Here is a 26,477-nt window from a genome sequence, read left to right as displayed (position 1 = left end):
CTCTCTGCTTATGACTAAAATCACGGGAATGGAGTCTCTGGCTGCTCCTGGCTTTGGTCACATTGACGCACCTTGAATAAGAAAGGACAAGGTCCCTATGGTATTGCAAAGAGAAAAAAGGTAAGTTATCGAAATGAAATATGGGTGCTGTTAGAAAAGGAAGTGAATCATAGGTAGTCAAAAGGCAACAAATATCCAAATATATTGCCTTTTCGGATCTGGAGGAGAGAAGCCTAGGTCATTTTCTAATTAGTAGAATGATCAGTAGAATTTATTGTCGTAAATAATAAAGCTGGGAAATGTTGGTAATATTTACCATCTAATCACTTATAAGGAATAAGTGCCTTGTCTTTTTCTCTCTCAATGACTTCCTATCTTCATATTTCATGATTGTATTTAATGAGAAGGATCAAAGTACCTGAAGTGAAAGTTTTCTCATTTTGTCTCTATGCTCAACTCTGAGCTTAACATAGGTAAAACAAACAAACATTAAAATGTGGGATATAATATACAGGAGATTTAGCTCCAAATCCCATCTCTTTCACTGAACAACTGGGTGAGAAGAGATCTCTGGCCAGATGCTTTCTAAGTGCCTCTACAGTAATCTAAGACCAAGACAAATTGTTAAGGTAGAAGATGACTGTGTAGAGCCCCCCCTCCATTAATAAGCAGCCCACTGATGCCTGAACATAAGCCAACTCTTAGGAAGTACTCCCTAGTTTATCAGTTTTGTGTGAGGAAATAGTTCAGTTGATTATTTAGCATCAAGTAGATCAAACTTCAGGTATATGAATGAATTTTTAGCTCAATATTTTTTATATTTGGGGTACTATCTTAAGCTTTCTAGAGCTTTCTGGACCATTGGGGCTGTTTTGTTCATTATAGACAGACCAGGAGAAATGGTATATGTCACTTTAATCAGAGAGAGACAGCAATAGTCAGTCAAGCCAGAAATAATTTGGGAATGGGTTTTTCTAGAAAAAAGTGATTCAATTGATCAGTGGTTTTCTAGATTTTGACAGCTATACACACACACACATATGGAGTCCTGGTGGCACAGTGGTTAAGTGCTCATCTGCTAGCCAAAACGTCGGCAGTTTGAACACACCAGCCACTCTGCAGAGAAAGATGTAGCAGTCTGTTCCTATGAGGATTTGCAACCTTAGAAACCCTTGTGGGACAGCTCTACCCTGTCCTATAGGGTCGCTGTGAGTCAGAAGTGACTCGATGAAAATGGGTATATTTACGTATTTTAACTTCACTACACACAATCACACACAACAAAAGGTTTATGAAACAATACTTACCCTATGTGTAAATATACTGTTTTTTTTTTTTTCTCATTAAACATTGTTTTAATGGGTCTCAAAATTCTGTGCCAGATTTTTGGTCAAGTTGTTTCCATTTAAAAAGTACTGATTTTAAAAACTAATAACTTAAAACTGCCACACAAAAAATGAAACAAATGGTCCACCAAACATCCCTTTCCTTCCGAAGGTTTTAAGATGCCTTGTTATCATTAACCAGTCTTCTGCTATTAAACTTAAATGGCCAATTGAGACAAACAGTTCTGAGACTGTTCTTCCACCACTGATTAAGATTGGGGTGGCAGGTGTTATGGGTGACATTCATTTAGCCTTCTGAGCTTTCTGAGCAGACTTGGTGACCTTGTCAGCTCCAGCAGCATTTTTGTCCACTGCCTTGATGACACTCACAGCAACTGTCTCATATCACAAACAGCAAAATGACCCAGAGGAGGGTAGTCAGGGAAACTCTCAACATACAAGGGCTTGCCAGGAACCATGTCAATGATGGCAGCATCACCAGACTTCAAGAATTTGGGGCCATCTTCTAGTTTCTTACCAGAATGGTGATCAATCTTCTCTTTGAGCTCAGCAAACTTGCAAGCAATGTGAGCTGTGTGACAATTCAGCACAGGTGCATAGCCAGCACTGATTTGGCCTGGGTGGTTCAGGATGATCACCTGAGCAGTGAAACCAGCTGCTTCCATTGGTGGTTCATTTTTGCTGTCACCAGCTACATTGCCACAACAAACATCTTTGGCAGAGACATTCTTGACATTGAAGCCTACATTGTCCCCAGGCAGAGCTTCGCTCAAAGCTTCATGGTGCATTTCAACAGACTTTACTTCAGTGGTGACATTGACTGGAGCAAAGGTGACCACCATGCCAGGCTTGAGAACACCAGTCTCCACTCTGCCCACAGGGACAGTGCCAATACTACCAATTTTGTAGACAGCCTGGAGGGACAGACACAGGGGCTTGTCAGTTGGATGAGTTGGTGCCAGGATGCAATCCAGAGCTTCAAGCAGCATGGTTCCACTGGTATTGCCATCCTTACAGGTGACTTTCCATCCCTTGAACCAAGGCATGTTAGCACTTGGCTCCCATGTGTTGTCCCCATTCCAACCAGGAATTAGCACAAATGCTACTGTGTCAGGGTTGTAGCCAATTTTCTTAATATAGGTGCTGACTTCCCTAACGGTTTCCTTGTATTTCTTCTGGCTGTAGGGTGGCTCAGTGGAATCCATTTTGTTAACACCAACAATTAGTTGTTTCATACCCAGAGTGTGAGCCAGAAGGGTATGCTCATGGGTCTTCCCATTCTTGGAGACACCAGCTTCAAATTCACCAATGCCAGCAGCAACAATCAGGACAGCACAGTCAGCCTATGATGTTCCTGTGATCATGTTTTTGATGAAGTCTCTGTGTCCTGGGGCATCATGATGGTCACAAAATACTTGTGGGTCTCAAATTTCCACAGGGAGATATCAGTGGTGATGCCTCGCTCATGTTCAGCTTTCAGTTTATCCAAGACCCAAGCATAGTTGAAGGAGCCCTTTCCCATCTCAGCAGCTTCTTTCTCAAATTTTTTGATGGTTCTTTTGTCAATCCCACCACATTTGTAGATTAGGTGACCAGTAGTGGTGGACTTGCCTGAATCTACATGTGCAGTAACGACGATATTGATATGGTCTTTTTCTTTCCCATTTTGACTTAGGCTTTGCGATAGTTTTCACCAACACCTGTGTCCTGGCAGCAAAGCCGTTGCAAAGAAGCAGTTTTTTTTATTATTCCATTTTTAATCTTTTATTTTGTCTTTTTAAGCTGCTGGCCACAACCCCCTAGAATTGATTTTGCAAAGACTCATAGTTTAAAAAATACTGATATAGATGGTCCAAGTTCAACGCCAGCACCTTTAGACAGGTCGCTGTCTATGGAGCTGTCCACAGTGCTGATTTCTGTTCTCTAAATCGACGTGGTCTGTAAGAAAAAGGATCCCTAAGACCTCTTGAATTAGCCACCAGAGGATATGCTTTTTCTTTCTTTCTTTCTTTTTTTTGGTGAAAAAATTTATATTTAGAATTAGCCAGCTGGACTCAGTTTAGATGATCCAAATTTTGTTGGCAATATTCAAAGCATCACCACCAGGAGCCAGTCAAACCTATACCTTCTCTCCATCAGGCCTGATTAGGGTGTTGACCTTGGCCACATCCATGCCATAGAGCTTCTTCACAGCCTGTTCCATCTGGTGTTTGTTGGCGTTGACATCCACAACAAACACAAGTGTGTTGTTATCTTCGATCTTCTTCATGGCCGAGTCAACAGTCGGAGAAACTTGATGATGGCATAGTGGTCAAGCTTATTTCTCCTGGGGGCTCTCTTCGAGAATATTTGGGCTGCCTTCAGAGCTGCGGTGTCTTGGGCCACTGGAAGACAGGTGACATGCGGATATTTTTGTGTGTGTGGCTGTGAATGCCATTCAGCACTGCCCTCTTGGCCTTCAAAGCCTTTGCTTTGGTTCAGTTCTGGGAGGAGCAGGGGCTTCCTTCTTCACTTTTGGTGCCATCTTCATGAAAAGAGGAGATACACTTTTACGCTCAGTTTCTCCTCTTTACCACCCTGCAAAATATTCTCCAGCTGTAGGGCTGGATGCATCAATGTGGAATTATGTGCAACAGCACTTGTTCATGGCCAGCCACTGTCCTGAGCACTTTGTGTATATTATCTCTTCCAATCTTTGTAATAACTCATGATGTTAGGCATCATTCTTATCCTCATTTTTCAGATAAACTGATGCTTAAAGAAATTTTATAACATGCTCAAAGAAATTTTAAAACAAAATAACATAGTAGCAGTTGAGTTGAGATTTAAATCCAGATCTCTCTAACTTTGAAATTTCTTAATAAAATGTTATTCTTAAGATGTGCATGTAGGGGGGCTGGATAATTTCTGATTAACTCCAGAGCATTATATTTACTTGTGCAGGAAAGTTCTTAGTTTCCTGCCCAAATAACAGTGCCCACTCCCAGGGCCCAAAGCTGCTGGCAGATTGTCACAGTGCACAACTGCACGTGATGCTCAGTGTGGGTGACTGGCCAGCACTGACAACTAAGTCTTGCTGACGCCAAAAGTACATTCCCCTGGACTTCAAGCACCCCACCATCTGGAGAAATGCTTCTCTTATGTTATGAGGGATTGCTAAGCACAGCAGGCCCTGCATAGCAACAAGATATACTTTCCACATGCCTGTATGCTGGCTTACAGAAAATCCAGTCAAAGAGAAAATGCAGCCAACTCAAGAGAGTAGGAAGAGAGCATTCATGTTCAAAAAGCATCTATATTTGCAGTCCACATAAATACGCTCTCTAGGTCAAAACAGAGAGTTTAGCATATCTGTGTAAATGGCCAATAATATACCAGTGCAACATTTTCCAAGGTCACCTAGGCATTGCAATAGTTTACAGTCCAGACAACGGACATGAACCAGATGACCCTCTGCTTTTTTCATAATAATGTGTTTGCTTCTTCTCATTCTTTATCTGACATTTATGGAGTACCTGGTCAGATGAACAAAGAAAAATAAAAGAAGGCTCACCTGCTGTTGATGCTGATGCAATCTCCTACCTTCCGGAACTACCTATCATGGGGATTTGTGCATTGCCCGAGGCAGCACCTATCTATTTCTGTTTCTCTCTTCTCCTGCAAACTCCTCCCTACTCACCCTAGGGACAAATATGAATTAATGTATGCATTGGAGACCAGCACATGGTGACATCAGGACTTTAAGGAAGCCAGTTTTCCCTGTGTAGAAACAATAGGCTCAGCTCCTCATAGTTCCTTGACTTCTAATCAAACGTACTACTTAGAACCCCCTAAACAAGCATAGATTCAGAAGAGGGTGCTTCAAACAGGATTAAGGTGGGAAGCTATTCTGAACTCCACTTAAGTTGATTAATATTTCTTACCCTTTGTTAGTCATCAATAAGTATTTTCTGCCCTCTCAGCCTGAATTCTCTTACTTACTATGCAGCATAATAATCTATACTCCTTTTGTTTTTTAAAATATTTTTGCCATCATCTTTATCATAGCTAATAAATAGTATTCACGTATTTTTGGTGTTTGATTGGTTGATACTCCATAAGATCAGGTATTGATATCTCCTTTGACTGTACCTAATAGGTGCTCAATACATGTCTGATGAATCAATTAATTAAAAAATGATGTGGGAAAGTACACAAGTACTTGGTGCCAAGATGTTGAATAAAGCCCAGATCCATCTAGGAATCTTTCATTCTTTCTGCTTGGGATGGAAAGTTCTTGAGAGAAAATACTTACAACATGAAGATTTGACAGTAAACAAACATTAGCCAGTGGGCTGCTGCTGTCTTTTCTGATAATGCCCCTGCTGCTTGCCATGGAATGTGGAGTACTATGACGGTATAAGAGAGGTGAGAAAGCTGAACCCAAGAGAGGGTTGCTAAATATTATAGTGAGAGAAGTTTTTTGGGCCATTTGGAGAAAATGTATGTTTTTGTTTGGAAGATGACTATAGCCTTTTCCCCATTATCTGGCAAACATTGGTTATCAATAACATCTCCTAGAATTCCACAATTTAGACCTCTTTTCTCTACATTGTCTCAGGACCCCAAGGTGCCCCCAAGGTGATTAGAATTTTAGAGCTGGAAAGGACTTTTAATATCACCGAATCCAAATACTTTGTTTTATAATGAATCTTGGGCTAACTGAATTCACTCATTTATTCACTAATTCAGTATCTATGTATCAGAGATTTACTAGAAGCCGGACACTAAGATCATGGTGTACTACAAGGCTACAGTGGTTAAAAAAAAAAAAAAAGTTCTCCTACCTACACTCTTTAATCTTATATAGTTTACATTCTGGTGGAATGACACAAGTAAACCAGTCAATAAATAAATGAGCAAGATAATTTCGGATGATGGTAAATACTGTGATGAAGATAAAGTAAGGTGATGTGGCAGTGCCTGGGAGAAGGGATGAGCATGCTAATAAGTGAACATTACCTCCCCAAGGAATGATATTTGTGTTGGGATCTAAATGACAAGAAAGAACCAGCCTTGCAAAGTTCAGGGTGAAGAAATTTCTGGCTGTTTCTCTGGCAAATGCCACAGGTGGAAACGAGTTGTTATATTCAAGAACAGAAAGAAGGCCAGTGTAACTGGATCCCAGTGAGGGAGGATGAAGGTAGAGTGGATGTAAGGTGGGAGAGATGGGCAGGCGTCATATCATGTAGGGCTTTGCAGGTCATGGAAAGTGTTTTGGATTTCATTCACTGGGCAATGAGAAACCACTGGAAATCTCTAAGCAGGGGAGTAAAGTGATTCTATATTTATTTTTAAAGGACTACTCTAGCTGTCTATGGAAAATAGCCTATCTGGAGTAGTAAGGGAGAAGCAGTAAGTACAGGTTAGAAGCTGCTGCTATGATCCAAATGAGAGATAACGCCTCTACCATATAGTGAGTTAAGGGCAGAGCTAAGGGGGAAAAATTAGGTTTCTTCCAACAGAAATGGAATCAATACAGCCAGAAAATGTTAAAAGAGTAAAAAAAAAGAGTAGATATCATTTATTAAGAGCTTACAGTGTGCCAGGCCCTGTGCTAAGTACTTCATCTGCATAATATTTTTGTCTTTGTCCTAATTATCTGAAATAGGTTCTTCTATATTACAGAGGAGGAAACTGAAGCTTCAAGAATTTAAGTGTATTGTCCACAGATCACACAGATGACAAATGACAAAGTGGCAGAGTGGAGGTTAAAATCCAAACTAGTGTACTCCCGGAGCCCATAAGTCACAAAGATCAGTCTCATTACTTACAGTTAGGGACATTATAGCATAATGGTTTTGCAGGTGGGTGTTGGAGCCAGAAAGCCTGCATTCAATCCCAGCTCTCTTGCTTACTAACTCTGCGACATTGAGCATGTTGCTTCATTAATTTCCCAATGCCTCTGTTTCTTCCTATATAAACTCAGGATAATAATAACAGATTCTACTTCATAAGGATATTGAGTTAACAGAGGTAAAGTGCTTAGAACAGTGCTTGGTTCTATGCGCATAGTAAGTATTCAGCACATCTTAATTTTTACTTAGTCACACCACACGTGTGTGAGTCTCATTGTAGATTATAACCCAAGGAGGGCAGGGTCTTCTTCTTTGTAACCGAAATGTTTAGTGCAATGCAGAGGTTCAAGGGAGGTTTGTTGGAAGTTATAGACAAATATCTCACCCATTCTGACTCCAAAGGAGCTGGGAGAGGGTACCCCAAGTGATCCCTCCTTCTCGGCCAGAGTTTCCAAAGAATGGGCGTGTCCCTCCTAAGAGATCTACTCTAGCTAGGCAACAACTGAGGGTCAGCCATAGTCGCATTGTCAGAGCACGTGCTGGGTAAAGGAGCCATTTGAGAAAGGCAGCCCTGCTGAAATGTACTAAAAGTCAGATTTGAAAAAAAAAAAAAACAGCAGTTGCTATTGAGCCGACCCTGACTCGTGGCAACTCCATGCATTTCAGAGTACAGCTGTGCTCCAGACTGGGTCCCATGTTTACGCCACAGTTTATAGAGTGATGGGTGCCAGTGCTGAGGTGCTGATTCTTCGGATCCGCAAGAAGGAAGGAAAAGTGGGAGGAGGGTTGCTGAACTAGGCCTAAGAAATGGTCTTGGACTAGGAAGGTAGAAGGTCCTCAGAGGTTCCTTTTTTTTTTAAGAGACAAAAGGCCGGCCAGCCTTCCCATTCCCTTGCCGCCTCTGGAGAGCTCTGAAACACAAGTTCGTTCTTTTTAAGGGCTGTTCAGCGTCTGTGCTGTTACACGTCATGCTCAGCAGGGGGCAGTGTAGACAACACAACGTATTACCTACGAGTGAGGGGCTCTCTGCTTTTCACCCAAGGGTCTGGGGAAGAGTTTATTAATCTAAAACTGCACCTTTCCGAGCTGGTTCTGAATAGAATGCTCCACCTATTCACTTTTCTCCAGGATCCTATTCTTCCCTCTTTCCTCATCATCCTTGTTCTATTCTGCTCCCTTGTACCCGCTTCTCCATTCAATATCCCCATGCCTCAAATTTTATCTTTGTAAAGCATGCTCACACCTATTGCCTCCTTGAGTCCTTCCAAATATTCTGTGAGAGAGAATTGGATTAAATTACTGCCATTTGCAGATGAAAAAACAGAGACCTAGAGAAGTGGAAGATACAACCAGGTGCCTAGTCCCAAGCTCTCATGCTTTCTTCCAGTTTCCTAAAAGCATGTACTCAGCACACTTTCAGGATGTGAAAGCTGACAGCTGAGGCTCATATTGTTTATCACTGTAGGGAAGGCTATTATATCATCAGGCACCACACACACTTTGGAAAGGAATTAGAACAAAAGCTGCCAAAGCAATAAACGGAGAAAGGGTCTGTGCAGAGGCACAGGCTCTGGGGCACTATTGCATCCATGAGGTACTCCATGGAAAGGGTGAAAAGTCAGAGGGCTAAGCCCTTTGGATACACACTTGAGACCAGGTGAGAATAGATCTTTCTTTGTGCTTTTTATGAAAAGAAGCCACCAGAATTCCTGGATCAAGACCTAGTTGTCTGGGCCGAGCAAGCCCAAGCTAACTAAGACTAGCTCCTTTGTGAGAAATAGGACAGTCGTGGGAGCAACCTGGTGTTGGTGGGTTTATTCCCTTTGCCATAACACAGAACTGGATTTAAATCCTGGCTGTGCCACTCATGGCTGTGGGACCATGAGCACATTGCTTCAACTCTTTAAGCCTCGGTGTCCTGTCCTATAACGGAGACTATAATAGTGTCTATCTCATTGTGCAGTTGTGACAAAGTCCAGCACATACTCTGCACTCAAACAGTATAGCTATTGCTATCAAACTAGGAGATTTGCAGTTTCCACAGCTGCTCGTTGTGGAGGGAGTCCCTGGGTGGTACCATGACTAATGTGCTTGGCTGCTAACCAAAAGGCTGGAAGTCCAAGCCCACCGAGAGGTGCCTCCAAAGAAAGGCCTGGCAATCTACATTCAGAAAATCAGCCACTGAAAATCTTATGGAGCACAGTTCTACTTGGAGACACATGGGGTTACCATGACTCAGAATTGAATTGACAGCGACTGGTTTTTTTTCCCCCATTGTGGAAGACAGATAACACACCCTTTGCCGTGAGAATTTCTAATCCCTGCCCACTCTTAACTCTGGGCTGGTTGCTCTGGCCTATACAATGTGGCTGAAGTGATGGTGTGTTCATTTCAAGCCTTGGCATCAAAGGGCCTTGCTCTCTTCTGCTTGCTCTTGCTTACTCTTGCAACACCACAACTGTGTGAAAAAACTTCCAACACCACGTGAAAAAGCTCAGAGAAGCCTGCTGGAAGATGATAACCACGTGGAGCAGAGCCCAGTTGTCCTAGCGGACATTGTCCAAACCAGGCTACAGCCAATGGACCCCAAACATGTGAGAGAGCCCAGCTAAGAACAGAGAACAGCTCCATAGTTGACTTCAGGTACGTGAGTAACCCCAGCTGAGACAAGAACTGTTCAGCTGATGCCATGGGGAATAATTCTTATTGTTTAAGGCCACTTAGTTTTGGGGGAGTTTATTATGCAGCAATCGCTAACTGATATACTGCTTAAAGTTTTATATTAAGGCTAATTAAAGGAAGAGGGTGAGACTATTTGAGGGTTACTGACTATACAGCTGAATATTTAAGCCAGTGTAAAATTTTTGGAGTCTCAAATTTAGTGATAGTACATGGTGGTTCAGGGTAAACACCAGAATAAAACAGACCTGGCTCCAAATCCCTGCTCCACCCTTACTAAATATGTTCGTTTGGGTGGATTACTGAACCTCTCTATGCCTCAATTTCCTCTTCTGTAAAACGGAGAAAATAATAGCTGTTGGAGGGTTGTTGTGAGGATAAAATTAGATAATGTATGTAGAGTGTTTAGTACGGTGCCTGGCATATAGTGAGCTCTCAATTAAGCATTCTTTTTTTTTTCAATTGTGCTTTAGGTGAAAGTTCACAGCTCAAGTTAATGTCTCATACAAATATTTATACACATGTTGTTATGTGACCTGGTTGTAGTCCCTATAATGTGACAGAACATTCTGCCTTTCCTCCCCGTGTTTCCTGCATCCATTCAACCAGCTCCTATCCCTTTCTGCCTTCTCGTTCTGCCTCCAGACAGGAGCTGCCCATTTAGTTTTTTGTATCAACTTAAACTAAGAAGCACACTCTTCACAAGTATTATTTTATGTTTTATAGTCCAGTCTAACCTTTGTCTGAAGAGCTGGCTTCGGGAATGGTTTTAATTCTGGCTTAACAGAGGGTCTGAGAACCATGTCTTCTGGGGTTCTTCTAGTCTCAGTCAGACCATTAAGTCTGCTCTTTCTACCCGAATTTTAGCGCTGCACCCACTTTTCTCCTGCTCTGTCAGGGACTCTCTGTTGTGTTCCCTGTCAGGGCAGTGATTGGTTGTAGCCAGGCACCATCCAGTTCTTCTGGTCTCAGGCTGATGGAGTCTCTGATTTATGTAGCCCCTTTGTCTTCTGGGCTACTATTTTTCTTGTGTCTTTGGTATTCTTCATTCTCCTTCACTCCAGGTGGGTTGGGACAAATTGATGCATCTTAGATGGTCGCTTGCAGGCTTTTAAGACCCCAGATGCCACTCACCAAAGTAGGATGGAGAACATTTTCTTAATAAACTTTGATATGCCATCTGACCCAGACGTCCCCCAAAACCATGGTCCTCAGAGTCCAGCCCCTGCTACTATGTCCCTCGAAGTGTTTGGTTGTGTTCAGGAAACTTCTTAGCTTTTGGTTTAGTCCAGTTGTGCTGACTTCCCCTGTATTGTGTGTTGTCCTTCTCAATTAAGCGTTCTTGTTAATAATGATAAGTAAATCTCAAAAGGTCATCTCTACATACAACTGTGTTGTTGCTGCAGGTGCAATCGGTAATCCAGGACAGAATTTTGCAATTAATTCATCTAAAGCTTTGAAAACAGAAGAAATGCACGTATATTTTTTCCTTTTTTCTTCGATTAGAAAAGTAACACATACAGTACACCTTAACCCAAAATCTGTTCTAGGGCAGAAGTCCTGATTCAAAGAAAATTTGGATTGTGAGTTATGGCTTATAATTATGAATATTGAACTCTACTTCAGTGCATGGAGATAGACATTATTTTCTTAGGAAGGAAATGTGCACACTACGCTCAATTGTGAGGCAAGGGCATAGATCTCTCTCTGTTGCAAGTTGTAACAACTTACCTCATATTTTGTTGAACAAGGAAGGCAAGCAATTATCCACAATATCTAAGGTGGAAAAAAAATCATCTGACTATATAGCTCTGATGAAAAGGTTTAATTCAACAGGCAATCTCAAAAGGAAACCAGATTTAGATTCCATGTTCAGGTTGAAACTTCAATGATCAATTTCTTACCAGCTTTCAGATTGTATTCGTTGATGTTTATTCCTAATGGAGAAAGAAACTTGTCAGGAGGTGGGGGGAGTCAGGTTGGGAAATTCTTCCCAGTCTAGAGAACAATGCTATGTCAACTCCTTGTCCCTGAGCAGCGTTAGGATACATGAGCAGTCTTTGAATTTACTGACTCTCAGTTGATTTAATAATATATTTTTTAAAAACCTAAAAATAAACTTGACCTTTTTCGCCAAACACTGGTTCTTAGCTGGCTATCTATTTATTTATCTCTGTATCCATCCATCCTTCTTCGCCTTCTTCATCATCATCATCACTATTATCTATCAGAACTACCCCTGGTGGCGCAGTGGTTAAAGCACTCAGCTGCTAACTGAAAGGTCGGCAGTTCGAACCCTCTAGTGGCTCTGCAAGAGAAAGATGTAGCAGTCTGCTTCCGTAAAGATTACAGTCTTGGAAACCCTATGGGGCAGTTCTACTCTGTCCTGTAGGGTTGTTATTAGTCAGAATCAACTCTAAGGCAATGGGTTTGGTTTATGCATATCTATTTATCTACCAACCTACCTACCTATTCTGGTTATGCCATTGGAGTATGTGATATGAGCTACCAAACCAAATCAGTTTCCGTTGAGTCTATTCCAACTTATGGCAACCCCATGTGTGACAAGGCAGAACTGTGTTCCATAGGGTTTTCAACGGCTGTGATCTTTTGGAAGTAGATCACCAGGCCTTTCTCCCAATGCACCTCTGGGTGGATTTGAACTACCCGCCTTTCAGTTAGTAGCTGAGCACTTGACTGTTTGTGCCACCCAGTGACTCTAAGCTCAGCTACATAGCCCCAGAAAAATACACAGATGTGAATACCCACAAAATTTTACATATAATGTCAAGGGGTTCACAGTCCCTTGAGCTCATCAAGGAGTTCCATGGACCCAGATTACAAATCCTGTTTTAGACGAAGCGGCAAGTTTCCCAAATCCCATGGCTCAATGGTGGATCTTTAGAGCACTTTCTCACACAGATCAGATGTGGGCTTTTTATCCCTGCATAGGTCACTTGTGTGCATTCTTCTAGGGATCACAGTGAGTGAGCCAGAAAAACACTTGACCTTATCACAAAAACCTCATCTGTGAATTAACTGGCAGAGCCCACTGGACGGCCTAGTGGGCTTCTGAGGAAATCTGCAATCACACCACGGTTTCTGTGTCAGGCTGCCGCCATGACTCCACTCCTGGTAAGCCTGAGGTTCTTGGGTCCAACTTTCCTCCGGCCTCACTCCCTAACCACTGAGGGCAGTGGTGTGTCAAGGCCAGATTGGTGCAACTTGGAGTGGCAGACAGAGCTGGAGGGTACCCAGCATCCAGCACAAACCAGTTGCTTGTAATAAGTGACCTTCTAGAATGGTTGCTGTTTGGAACTTGTTAGGTACTGTCAAGTCACCACAGACTCATGGCAACCAAAATGTTGCCCAGTCCTGCACCATCTTCATGATCATTGATATGCTTGGAACCTACTGGTTGTTAAATAATTTGAATATCACCCCTGGTTACAAGTGACAGAAACCTTCTAGAGCTAGAATAAATCTTTATTATAAGGCTACATGGTACCTCGCCAAACTCAGGGGAGGCTCTATAGCCAATGTCTCTTTCTCTCTCATTCTCCCCTCTTCCTTCCATGTCCGCTACCTCTGAGTCTGCTTTATTCCTCTGTGTCTTGCTCACATCTTGTTCTCGCTACTCATCATTGAGCACAACAGAAGATGGCTGCTCCATAGCTCCTTATTGCAAGTTTCTAGGAGAAGCCAACCAGGGTCTCTGGATTGCAATTCAGAATTCCTGGAGGAGAGACTCTAATTGGTCCAGTTTGGGGCAGGTGCCCATCACTGGTCCAGTCAGCTATGGCTTGGGGGTCACAGTCATGTGGTACAAGCATACTATTTACCCTGCACCTGTGAGTGATGGGGAGCGGGGAGAAGTTATCTGAGAAGGAAGGCTTCTGAAATTTCCCCCACCTCCTGTATTATCTTCTTCCCTTAAGTAAAAGCTGAATCTAGTGACTTAATTCTAATGAACAGAATATGCCAAAAGTGATGAGATGTCACTTCCAAAATTATGTTACAAAAGACTGTGACTTCTGTCTTGCACAGACTCTTTCTTTCTGGTTCTTCTTGTTTTCTTGCTCTGATAAAGCAAGCTTCCAAGCTCTGTCCTACATGAGCTGTGCCCTTCCAAGCTTGCTACTTGAGGTCCATGTAACAAGGGGCTGAGGGTGGCCTCTGCCCAAGGGCCAGCAAGGACCTGACTCCTGCCCACAACCGCAGGAGTAAGCTTGGAAGAGCATCCTTCCCCAGCTGAATCTTGAGATGACTGCAGCCCTGGCTGACACCTTGGTTGCAGTCTTGTGAAGGACCTTGAAGCAGAAGCCCCAGCTAAGCCGTGCCCAGATATCTGACCCACAGACACTGTGAGATAATAACTGCTGTTTTCAGTCACTAAGTGTTACTCCATCATTCTTGAACTCTCACCCCAAAGCCATTAAATTTGTTATGCAGCAATAGATACCTAATACAGGTACCTCATGATTGGACAGGCTCTGGGGTCAGACGACCTGTGTCTTGCCCTTACTTCACTATCTACCAGCCATGTGGTCTTGTGCAAGTCATTGAACCTATTCAAGCCACATTCTTTTCTGTAATATAGAAAAAATGGTAATTATAAAGTTGTCTTGAGGACTAAATGGTATAATTAAGCCCAGTGCCTGCACTTAATCAGCACTCAGTAAAATGTAGCTGTTGCTACCGAGCTTTCACAGCTCTGCTAACCCTGTACCCTGGGTCATTGGTGCCTCAGTTTCTCCTTCAAAGAAGCCTGGTGAATTCAATGCCCCTTGCAGAGATTATATAGTGATGAACATAAACATGCCAAAATCTTCTTGAAGCAAATGACAATTACTGACTATTAAATATAGAGAATTATTTTCATTTTACTCATTTTGGTCGCAGTAAAAAATGATTTCCTATCATGGAGAAGTCATATAGAAACAGGATTAATGCTCTCAGATTCGAGATATCAAAAATGTTTGAATTGATAGAAGAGAATTCATTTTTACAGTTTCTTTCACACAAAGGCATCCAACAACCTTCTGTAGCCAGTTATTTTGTGTGTGGAAATGCCAGGGCACTATGCAGGTGGCAATCCATCACAGAGACAGAACCCAAAGATGAAGGCACGGTATAATCATTGGCGCTTAAAAGGCTTCTGCTTTCTGAGGCCCAAACCTGTGGTGTCAAACTTTTGATGGGATTTGCTCATTAATTCCAAGCTCATATGCTCAGTTACTGTTTTCATTACTCATTGGGGAAGTTGTTTTTTTCCACTGGGAGTGGGAGAAAGTCAGAGGTACAGATTGCCCACCCATCTTACCTGTATCTTTTCACCGCTCCATCCCAAGGCCACTGCTCAAGCTCAGATTTCCCACCTGCCTACTTCTGCCATCATTGTGCCTTTATTACAGGCACCAGGAGCTAAGCCTGCCTGCCCCTCTTCTCCATTCACTCACACTCCTAATCTCCTTCCTTCCTGGACCAGGCTGAGTGGCAGGCAGCTTCCTGAGCTTCCCCACCTTTGCTGCCTGAAGGTCAAGCACAACAGAAGTCCTTTCTGTTAAGGGTGACACTACTCCTTGCCGAGCAAACAAAAGGCAACAGAAAGAAAAAAGGAGAAGTGTGGTGGTCAAACATCCTGGGCAAGGCTTGCTGCTGCCCTGAGGCTGGGGTCTGCTGGGTCACCACATTTCATCTTCTCCCCCACCCCAACCCTGTCTCTATGGATGGTAGGGGGGAACTGCCAGTCTCCTCACAATTAAAAAAAAAAAAAAAAATTTTTTTTTTTGCTTCCAATGAACCGTTCTAAAAAATTACCAGTGAAAACCAAACAAGGAAAGAGGTTGTCTTTGTGCTATAATTTGAGAAGTGACCAAAAAGAGGAGAAACAGAAGATTTTGGTGTGACTTAGCTCCTACATCACCCTTTTCCCCAGAAGAGATACAAGGGGAAGGAAATGAGTTGAAAACCCTGGAGAATTCTCACCAATCTCCCCTGATTTGGATAGAAGCTGATGAACCTTTAAGTAGGGAATTGTTTTAGTTATCTAGTGCTGCTATAACAGAAATACTACAAGTGGGTGGCTTTAAAAAACAGAAACTTATTTTCTCACAGTTTAGGAGACTAGAAGTCCAAATTCAGGGTGCTGGCTCTGGGAGAAGACTTTCTCTCTCTGTCAGCTCTGGAGCAAGGTCCTTGCCTCTTTGTGCTTCGGTTCCTCTGCGACCTTCTTGTGGTGTGGCATCTATCTTCTTACATCTCTGCTTGCTTACTCAGTGGCTTGCTCTTTTTTATATCTCAAAAGAGATGGACTTAAGACATATCCTACACCAACACTGCCTCATTAATGTAACAAAGAAAACCTATTCCAAATAGGATTGTAGCCACAGGTATAAACCCCCCAAAATCAAACCCATTACCTTCAAGTTGATTCTGACTCATAGTGACCCTATAGGACAGAGTAGAACTGCCCCATAAGGTTTCCAAGGCCGGATCTTTATGGAAGCAGACTGCCACATCTTCCTCCCAAGGAGCGGCTAGTAGGTTTGAACCACCAACCTTTTGGTTAGCAGCAGATTACTTTAAACAGTATGCCGCCAGGGCTCCTTAATGAAAGATATAGGGGTTAGGATTTACAACACAATATTTTGGGAAACAAAATCGAGTCCATAACAGGAATTTAGAGAAAAGTCAAGGAAATCTCCCCAAGAGCAGGGGCTCCTACCTATGATTTCAGCATCACAGCTGAGCCAGGAAAAAATTCAAGGTCTTCCGATTTTCCAGGATACCTTGCTGGATCTGAAGACCAATTGAAAGTCTGTGGATATCCACCTATTGAAGAGAAGATACCCTAACCTGGACATTAGCAAAATCTTTAAAGAGAGGGTATGCCCAGTCCTGTACCTAAGACTAGGTGGGTACTAAAGTGGGTAGAATGCAATCCCTAGGCCCCAAAATGTAGCTGGAAGGGAAAAAAGAGTCCCAGATAAGGTGAGGAAGATATCAATGAAAATCCATCTCATTTCTATCAGAGCAAAAAGAACTGGGCAGAACTGTCTACTTAAAACATAAGCAAGATGAAAAGAAGAGACATGATAACTAAGCAAACATTCTGCAAGAGGATAAAATGAAAGAGAAGAATTAAATGAGCATTGCAGGCGTAAGACAGATGAAAGAATCCAAGAAAAAAAAAAATCCAAGGAACCTAAGAAAATTTCCCTGCAATTGCTTTGAGCTATATAGAGGAGATTAATAAGAACATGAATTCAATAAGACAACAACAAAAAAGAAAAATCCAGAACTCTTCGGTGATGAAATTCCGTCAACGAAAAGATTAATGGAGAAGTAAAAAAAAAAAAAAAAGGACTAATGTAACACTCATTTCCAGATGATCATGGAACAGCTTCGACAAACTTATGAGGGAGGGAAAGTATAAATGTCCTTTGAGGATGAAGGTTGTAGGAGATCTTTTAAGATTGCGCAAACTTGGGACCTAATGAGCCCTCTTGAAAAAAAATTATTGAAATCATGGTTTAAAAAAAGACATAAATGGAGAAACTATAGAAAAAGGACTCAAAATTATTCGATTTACATATAATAACACCAAGATTTTGACCTGCATTAGTGGGAGAATGAGGTCCCTTCTACTGACATGTGGGAGGCTGTGGGTGGAGGAGGTGTTTGGGACTGGAGTTTTATTTCAGTTCAATTTGAGATGCCTATGAGGCATCCCAGAGGAGATGTTGAGTAGGCAATTGGATATAAGAAGTTAGAGGTTGGAAGAGAGGTCAGGAATGAAGATAAACATTTGGGAATCATATGTGTACAGATGGTATTTATGGCTTGAAATTGGATGAGATTACTTAGGGAGTGAGTGAAGAGCCCAAGTAATGAATGTTGATTTACTCCAATATTAAGAAATCAGAAAGAAAAGGAGGAAACAACAATGAAGACTGAGATGGAAAGCCAGTGAAGTAGGAGGAAAGTCAGGAGAGGATGGTGTCTGGAAAGCAAAGTGAAGAAAGGGTTTCAGGAAAAGTAAGTGATCAGCTTTGTTAAATGCTGCTGAAAGGCAAAAATAAGAGGATACCTGAGCATTGTCCACTGCATTTAGCAATGCAGAAGTCATGGGTGACTTTGACAAGAGCCATGTCTGTGGACTTGTGTAGTTGAAAGACTGGAGAGCATTAAAGAGAGACAGTTGGAGAGAAATTGGAACAGTGGACGCAGACAATTTTTTTCAAGAAGTTTTGCCACAAATGGAGCAATGAGTTGGAGCAGTAGCTGACTAGGGTGGTGGAGTCAAGATATGTGTATATATATGTATGTATATGTATTTTTTAATGGCTGAAATCTCAGCATATTGCTAATGGTAATAATCCGGTAGCAAGTGAAAAGTTGATGACTTAGAAGAAGGGAAAATGCTGGAGTTATTCCTTCAATAGGTGAAAGGAGATGAGATTAAGTTAGCCAGTTGAAGGGTGGACTTTTTGGTTTTTTTTAATAATATTTTGCTGTGTTTTTGGTGATAGTTTACACAGCAAGTTAGGTTCCTGTTTGACAATTTCCACACGAATTGATTAATGACATTAGTTATATTTTCTACATTGTATCAACATTTTCCTTAATTGTATTCTGCTTGTTCCATTTCCAGTACTCTAGTTTCCCTGCCCCCTTAACCTCTCATCTTTCCTTTGGAATAATGTTGACCGTTTGGACTCCTGCAGATATTCTTTTAGTAGAGCACTGATCTAATGGGTAATATCCTTTATTTTGTGTATCGCTCTGCTTTTCTGCTAAAAGGTGGCCTCAGGGGATAGCCTTGGTTAAAGGTTTAAAGTACATCTCAGGGCAATAGTCTCAAGGAGTCCTCTTGTCTCAGATGGTCCAGTTAGTCTGGACTTTTCTAAGAATTTAAGTTTTGATCTGCATTTTTCTCCCATTCTAATCAAGATCATCTATTGTGCCCCTGGTGTGAATGATCGGTGGTTGTAGCCAGGTACCATCTAGTGCTCCTAATCTCAGGGTAGTTGAGGTTGTGGCTAGTGTAGGCTATTAGCTTTGTAGACTTGTTTCTTCTTGGTGATTTTGGTTACCTTCTTACTCTTTTGCTCCTGATGAGTTGAGACCAACAGTTATATCTTAGATGGCTGCTTGCAAGCTTTTAAAAGCCCAGATGTTACCCACTTCGCTAGGATACAGAACATGAGCTTTGTGAGCTCAATTATGCCAATTGACTGAGTTGTCCCATGATATGATAGTTGTAAGCTTTTAAACCTAGAATACTGATCTCTGAAGGTGTTTGATTATGTCTGAGGAGTATCTGTAGTTGTGTCTTCAATGAATGTATGTGTCTGCCCAGACATACCTGTATTTACACATACATATAGATGTGTAAATAGTCTGTTCTCATATATGAATACACCTGTATCTATCCACATACATATATACCATTACCCATCCATATGTGATCCTATACTCATTTTTTGTTCTTTGTTGGAGTCGTTGCCCCCTTATATATGTAAAATTCTTTGGTACAGGCATCCTTTTCTCACGAGTGCTACTCAGCGTCATCACTTACTTTGGTCATGCTATGTTTATTACACTCACATTCAGTGCCACTGTCTTAGGCAGGGTTCTCTAGAGAAGCAAAACCAGTAAAGTGTATAAATATATATATACACACACACACAGAGATTTATAGCAAGGAAATGGCTCACGCGGTTGTAGGGGCTGTAACGTCCCAAGGTTGTGGGTTAGGAAAGAGGCTTTTCCTGATTCACGTAGCTGCAAGGGCCGGCAAACCCGAGATTGGCAGGCTGAAGTGCAGGGCTGTTGCTCACAGGCTGTGAAGATTGATGAGTCCCAAGATCGGCAGGCAAGACCCCAGGTAAACTGCTAGCTCAAGTCCCAAGAACTGGAGGTCATATGAACAGGAGCCAGCTGCAGGATTCAGAACAAACAAAAGCCCCCCCAAGCACTGCCTAAAGGTCCTTCCACACTCAATGCAGGCTACAAGCCCAAGGAAACTCCCCTTAAACTGATTGGCTACTCACAGCAGATCCCATCATGGGGGTGATCATGTAACAAATCTCAACAGGGGAGTGATCACAACATTGTACAACTGCCAAAACACTGAGAATCATGGCCCAGCCAAGTTGACACACAATCTTAACCATCACAGTCCCTTTTTCCAACATCAACAATAGTGTCTATAATCTAGACCGTGCTTCCCCTTCCCTCCCCTCCTTGCCCTAATAACCACCAACAAACATTGGTCTCTTTATATATATCCATTCTTATTTTCTTATAAAAGAGGGATCATACAATATTTGTCCTTATGAGCTTGATTTATTTCACTTAACATTATGCTCTCAAGGTCCATCCATGTTAAAATATGTTTCATGGACTCGTCCTTGTTCTTTATGTTGTATAGTATTCCATTGTGTGTATATACCACATTTTGTTTATCCGTTCATCCGAGGGACTGACTTTTCATAGGACCGTGCAAGACGAGACCAGAAGGCCAGATGGGCAGATGGGTGAAATTCTGTGGAAGTTCTATTCTGATTGCTTTTCTTTGTATAGTGAAATAGAAAACAAGGTCATTTGCTGAGAGTGAGGATAGGGGAAGGAGGTCTTGGGGTTTGAGGAGGTAAAAAATAGCCTCTAAGGAGAATAGGGATGTGGATGTACTAAGAAAGTTCCAGATACTTACCTGGCAGCAGTAAAGAAAGTAAAGTAGCTTACATATTTCAGGGCTATTAAAAAAAATTATTTGAGACTGCGTTTAACCAAGATTGTTTTCCTTTCCTTCAAGAAAACATAATCTGGCTTAAAAAGTTGGGCAGTGTAAATTTCTGAGGTCCTATCAATTAATTAAAATTCTGTCCTGTTCCAGAATAATCCCATCTGGCCTTTTTCTTACATAATATATATAGTGCAAGTTGGGGTTTTGTGGCTTTGACTCTTCAATGATTTTTTAGTTCAGGCTGGCTCCTGACATAATTTAGTTCAATTCAACAAATATTGAGTTTCTTCTACATGTCAGGCACCATACCAGTTATCAGAGATTCACTGGTGAATAGGACAGAGCTGTCCTCTTGGAGTTAGAGTCTGATGGTGAAGAATAGGTGACTCAGAATGATAAAGGAATTTTAGTGTACTGTAGAAATAGATGGCTTCTATTCCTTTGCGAAGTAGGAGGTGAAGTCATCTCCTGCCAATGAGTGAAAGAACCTTGGTGTAGGATATATGAGAAGAATGGAATAAGTCTGAAATTGTCCCTATGAAGAAAATGGTTATTAGTCATTTGGAAACAGGGGTACGGGAATGGAGGGGAGTTATTTGTTCTACCTTCTTCTTTGTCTACTGCACCCAAGAAATGGACCCCTTTTCTTTTTAAAATGTTGCTTGAGAGTGTTCAAAATGAGTGGATAAAGGATCAGTGAATAAGATGGGCTTGAATTTGTCTATGTCTCTTAAGAGCTATCTTCAACAAATTGCTTTTCACCCTTCTAGTCTTAGCTTTGAAGCCAGTTCTTTTGTGAGTCTTTCTTAATTCTTTGGGAGTTTATGAGGGGATTGCCAATCTAACTCGAACTGAGGCTGTGGAAATATTGGATTGAGTCAAGGTGGGATCAGACGGGATGTTCAATGAAGAGACTAGACATGTAGGAGTGTTTTTTTTTTTAACCATCTTCTACAGTTTTTTTTTTCTACAGTAGGGTCCACAAACTATGGCCCACAGGTCAAATCCAGCCTACTGTTTTTGTAAATAAAGAACCATGTTTTTGTAAATAAAGTTTTATTGCAACATAGCCATGCCCATTTGGCTGCTTTTGAGCCAAACATCAGAATTGAGTAGTTAGGACAGAGACCTTATGGCTCCCAAAATGAAAAATATTTATGATCTGGCCCTTTACAGAAGATATTTGTCAACCCCATTCTAGAGGGAAGACGGGAAGGCTTGAGAGAGAGGATAACCTTGAAGAATATCCCAGCTTCTGAGTTTCTTTTCTGCAAAATAAGGAAACAATTCATTTAATCATTCTTTCATTTAACCAACATTTATTGATTGCTTACTGTGTGCCAGAAGCTGAGAATGCAGAGATCAATAAGACCCAGCCTTGTCCTTTCAAAACCCACAGTCTAGTAGCAGAGATTGATGGGTAAACAAATAGTTGGAATGCTTAGAGATAAATGCATTGGGGATGAAGGGAAGATGTCTCACCAGGCCTGGATAGGGCTTAGAAGGAATCAAAGAAAAACAGAACAAAAGATTCCCAACCAATGTACCTCCACTGCAGCCACCACCTGTCCCTCAGTGGAGGCTTACATGTTGCTATGATGCTCAAGAGGCTTCCGTGGAGCTGGGACTAAGGATGGACTAGGATGAAAGGCCTGGCATCTACTTCCGAAAATCATACAATGAAAACCCTATGGATCACAACAGTTTGATCCTGGGTTGGGGGCATCTCGAAGGCAGGGAACAAACACAGAGAGTCATCAGCATGTGGGGTTGCTGTGGTTGAGAATGAAATTGGCCAGAGATTGCTGTGATTATCTAGAAAGATGATCACTGTGTAGAAGTTGATGGGAGCCCTTGTGGTAAAGTGGTTAAGAGTTCAGATCCACCAGTCATTCCTTGGAAACCCTATGGGGCAGTTCTACAGTGTCCTATAGGGTCGCTATGAGTTGGAATTGACTCCATTGTATACAACAAGAAGTTAATGTGTATCCCCTTCATCCAGGTTTTTATATTTTTACTACCTCTGTATCAACAAACATCAAATAGAATTTTTTTAATATTACATAAATGGCAAGGTAGTGTAAAACTGTTATGCAACTTGCCTTTATCATTCCACATTTTTTAAATGCATTCATGTTGATTCGTGTGTTCATTGATTCACAGCCGGTCTTCTTTCTACTCTTTGAAATGTGCCCAAATTGTTGGAGACAGAAAGCAGATACCCCTGACAGCTTCTCAGTGGCAGCTATGAAATCATTTGGCTTCAATTGTCTTTTCTTTTTTCCCCTTTCTTCTCCTTATTCTCCCTCCCTCTTTTCCTCTCTTATTCTATTACAGATTTTGAAAATAAAAAGCAACAGCAGAAGAGGGAAAACTGCAAAGAGGGTTTGAATTTAGTGATTTCTGTTTCAGAAAAGAACAGACATTTTTTCAGGAGCAGCTAACATTCATCAGATATTGGCTAAGTGCAGGAGCAAATGGTTAACACACTTGGGTGCTAATTGAAAGGTTGGAGGTTCAAGTCCACACAGAGGCACCTTGGAAGAAAGCCCTGGTGATCTACTTCTGAAAAATGAGCTACTGAAAACCCTGTAGGAGCACAGCTGTACTCTAACACATACTGGGTCACCATGAATCAGAGTTAACTCCAGGGCAACTGGTTGGTTTTTTGGGCTAAGTGCAAGAACCTGTGCTAAGCACTTTACATTCACTTGGTAATCTTCAATAAGACCCTTGGAGGTCTTCACTGATCAAGGTCACATAGCTAGTAGTTGGAGGCTTTAACCCAGGCCCTCAGATGCCAGAGCTCATGTGCTTAACCATTCAAAAAGAGAAGCCCTATTTATCCCAATATTCAACAGTGTTAGGTAAGCTATTCACACTTGCTGAGTTCCCATGGCTGGGGCTTTTACCAACTTTCAGTATTGATTCCACTGCTAAATTAAGTGTCATAATGACTGTTCATAATAAATAAAAATAGATACTTGAAAATTCACAGAGTTGAGTGTTACTTGAGTTTAGTTTTCTCACCTGATCTGAAGTCAACCATTGATTGCCAACTCCCACCTGGATATTTCCACTTGACTATTCTACTTTCGGAAACCCTGATGGTGTAGTTGATTAAGCGTTTGGCTGCTAACCAAAAAGGTCAGCAGTTTCAATTCACCAGGCACTCCTTGGAAACACCACGTGGCAATGCTACTCTGTTCTATAGGGTCGCTATGAGATAGAATCGACTGAACAGCAATGGGTTTGGTTTTTGGTATTCTACTATCTTCCCTAACTCTGTGAGAACCAAACTTAGTTATTTCTTCCCCTCTTGACCATTTCCTATTGCAGCAAATTCTCAAGCCTGTCTGGCTTCCATGGCCCCCTACACCCTAACTCTTCACTACCTATGCAGCATTTTTAATCTTATTAATTTCCCAACCCCCTTCCCTTCTTTTTTGCAATCTACATCACCCTTCCTCTTGTCTGTTTTTCACCAATGTTATTTTCCTGAGATAGGCTGGTACTCCTCCTCCCCAAAGAACAGCAGACTTTTAAGACAAAAATTAAATTCCTCCTTTTCTCTAGTTCTTCCCCATCTTTTTCCTACTAATTCCCCCCTTTTTAGATTCTGTATTACTTTCCTAGGGCTTTTGTAACAAAGTACCACAAGTTGGGTGTCTTATAAAAGCAGAAATTTATTGTCTCACAGTTCTAGATGGTAGAAGCTAAATCAACATGTTAGCAGGTCCATGTTCCCTCTGAAGTCTCTAGGGAGTGATCTTTCCTTGTTTCTGGTAAAACCTAAAACCTAGTGCTGTCGAGTCGTTTCTGAATCATAGCAACCCTATAGGACAAGTAGAACTGGCCCAGGTAGCTACAGGTATTCCTTGACTTGCAGCTGCAACATAACCCCACCATCACAAGACCATCTTCTCTCTGTCCGTGTCTCTTCTCATCTTTTATAGGACACCATATGTAAAAACATACTTAATTTTGTACGCCATCAATTCCAGCTCATACTGATCCTGCGTGACAGAGTAGAACTGCCCCATAGGGTTTCCAAGACTGTAATCTTTTACGGGAGCAGATTGCTAGGTCTTTTCTTCCATGCTTGGAACCGATGACTTTGCAGTTAGCATCTGAGCTCTTAACCATTGCACCATCTGGGCTCCTTAAACACATATTTAGATCAGTATGCTATTAATGACTTTATTATAAAGTTTATTTTAAATATAATCTTTAATAATATTCATAACATATAAAAACGCATTTTGGCTTTTGCCCATTTAGTAACTGACTCACATTATTTAGTTAACTTTAACTATGTAAGGAAAAACATGAATTATTGAGAAATATATTTTAAGAAAGACATTTTGTTGTGCATTTTAGTCTTGAATATATAGTAAAACGCAGAATGAAGTTTAACTGTATTACAGCATCAAAAATAGACAAAACTGCTTTCATGACCTGATGTTTACGATTCTTGCATTACGCTTAAAAATCAATTGATTCATTTACATAATTTTGTTTAGTTTCTAAACAGCAAGAAAAATGATATTTCAGGCTACTGTAGGCAAACACTTCCCCACAAATATCATAGTATCAATGTTCTACCCAATAGTTGAATTGTTTTTTCTTTTTACTGTATGTTCTCTTAACATTATGTTTTGATATCTTAAGATGTTGGCTGGGAATTTCGATTGGATGAATGCTATTTAAAGATCTAGTGAGAGCATCTTGAGGGAAAGTAGAATTACTATTATCATGTTTATGACCTTCATCAACTTCTGAAATTTCATGGTCAGTGTTCCCTTTGGTTGCCTACCTTGAAGCAACAAAAGAAAAGAGTAAGTGGAACACTATCTGACAAAAAATAGGATCCATGTAAGATTGTGTAATAGTCAAAACCACCAAGACCACTGATGATAAATTGTTTGATTGAATGACTGAGTCAGGAGAACTTTGGCCTGGTCTCCACCTAGTCCAATGAGGCTCACTCAAAGGTCACACAGAGTCTCTAAGTTCCCTGTGTTAATGAGAAGTACAGGATTATCATTGTATTTTTTAAGCGGGAAGAGACGCCATTCCTCCCTTTCATGATGTGACTCTCTAATTCCCCCCAACATTTTTACTACAAAAAAATGTAAACGTAGAGAAAAGTTAAAAGAATTATACACAGCTTTGAGTCAGAATCGACTCGATGGCAACAGACTTGGGTTTTTTTGGTTTATCTAGAATTTACAATCACTAGCATTTTACTGTGTTCACTTTATCACCAATTCATCCGTCTATCCATCCACCAATCCATCTTATTTGTGATGCATTCCAAAGTAAGGCGCAGATGTCAGTGCACTTCTCCACCAAACACTTCAGCATGCATATCATTAACTAGAGTTCAATATTTGCTTATGGTTCTTTTTTTTCTTTTGAGGTAAAATTTATACACAGGGAAGTGTACTATTTGGTGAGTTTTGACAAATACATATACCTGTTAATCTAAACACCTACCAACATACAGAACTTCCCCGACCTGAGTGTTAGAGGTTTTCTTGGCTGTAATCTTTATGGAAGCAAATTGACAGGCTTTTCTTCTGACGCACAGCTGGGTGGGTTTGAACCACCAACCTTTCAGTTAGCAGCAGAGTGCAAACCATTTGCGACACCCAGAGACGTATATATGCATTTGCTTATATATGTTTACATAATGGTTGAACTCTGTATTCTATTTTTATGCAAAACTGTTTATCACCCAAGACTTTCCTTGTGGATACACACAGACATTAATCATTTTTAATGGCTGCATTGTATACCATTATATGGGTGCACCATAATCAATCCCCTTAAAGTGGATCTTTAGAGTGTTTCAAGTTT

At 41.2% G+C, this 26,477-nt stretch overlaps 1 pseudogene; it reads right to left on the bottom strand.

The window, feature by feature from the left end:
- Positions 1 to 1,548: 1,548 nt before the first annotated feature.
- LOC100671116 (elongation factor 1-alpha 1-like) lies at positions 1,549 to 3,043 on the bottom strand (annotated as a pseudogene).
- Between the last annotated feature and the right edge of the window lie 23,434 nt (positions 3,044 to 26,477).

Source organism: Loxodonta africana, chromosome 21 (assembly GCF_030014295.1).
Source record: "Loxodonta africana isolate mLoxAfr1 chromosome 21, mLoxAfr1.hap2, whole genome shotgun sequence".
Taxonomy (NCBI): Eukaryota; Metazoa; Chordata; class Mammalia; order Proboscidea; family Elephantidae; genus Loxodonta; species Loxodonta africana.
Note: the sequence above shows the minus strand (reverse complement) of the source record. Positions and strands in the feature narration are given on the sequence as shown.